The sequence below is a fragment of the Mus caroli genome, chromosome 6, assembly GCF_900094665.2.
Source record: "Mus caroli chromosome 6, CAROLI_EIJ_v1.1, whole genome shotgun sequence".
NCBI classification, from domain to species: domain Eukaryota; kingdom Metazoa; phylum Chordata; class Mammalia; order Rodentia; family Muridae; genus Mus; species Mus caroli.
In genome coordinates, this window is record NC_034575.1 from 93,070,691 (window position 1) to 93,071,754 (window position 1,064).

Below are 1,064 nucleotides of genomic sequence, written 5' to 3' on the forward strand. Positions count from 1 at the left end.
AAAGAAAGAAAGAAAGAAAGAGAGAGAGAGAGAAAGAAAGAAAGGAAGGAAGGAAGAAAGGAAGGAAAAGAAAGAAAGGAGGAAATGAAGGAAGTGAGAAGGATGCTGCCCCCTTTGCTCACAGAAACACAGCCAAAATATGAAGCTAAACTGTCAGACTGGACTCAGGCCAGAAATGGAAGCATACGTAGAGCCAGAGATAAAGAAAGCAAGCACATGCCAAGAACGCAGAACCAGTGTTCCAAGGAGTTTAAATCATGCCAGAGTTCTGGGAGACGGCCGTGGTCAACCCACAACCGTCCACAGAGCTATAGTATGAGCTTACTGTCTATGAAGTATGGACCACAAATGCTTTCTCCTTGTCTGTCAAACTTTATGAATTAGCTGGTGTGCTGTACTCGCTGGAAATGCAGATGGTGCATGCCACCCATTTCCAGACAGCGTTGCTTCTGCTTTAGATATGATTCACCCTAGATAGTGAGCTTAAAAAAACAGACCACTTAGCTTGAAGCCGGCTATAACCGGAAAGCTGCTATTAAGCAAAGGATTGGGGCTGAGGTGTAGCTCTGTGGGGGAGTGCTTAGCTCGCACGAGGCTCTGGGTTGCACTTCGGAGCGGGAGCAGTAAATTCAAAGGGCAAAGTCAACTGAATCGCTACCACTTTGTGTCACAGAGGCCTCTTGTCTCAGAGGAACACTGAGGCAGACACTGGAGCTCTGTGTTTGGGAACTCAATCTGTGCCCAAGGGGAGGAAATCCTCCACTAGTTCACTCCAAACAAAGTTCAAAGCATATAGGATCACACTTATCTATGGGAAAGGACATGGCTCAGCTGGCAGGGTGTTTGCTCAGCATGCATGAAGCCCTGGGTTTAATCTCCAGCACCAGAGCTGATGCAAGAGGAGTAGAGGGGCATCCTTGGCTACACAGTCAATTCAGGTCAGCCTGGGCTACCTGAGACATTGCCCAAACAAAATCAAAACTAAACCAAAATAAAGATCATACATCCGTTCATACCTGACAGGGTGCATGTATATATGTCAGGGGGCCCAAAGAAACACATGT

The 1,064-nt window shown here is 46.8% G+C and overlaps 1 protein-coding gene across 1 annotated transcript in view; it reads right to left on the minus strand.

Moving 5' to 3' along the window:
• Window positions 1-1,064, minus strand: part of Eogt (EGF domain specific O-linked N-acetylglucosamine transferase) — a 36,021-nt gene that overhangs the window by 14,250 nt on the left and 20,707 nt on the right. The gene's annotated exons all lie outside the window — the stretch shown is intronic.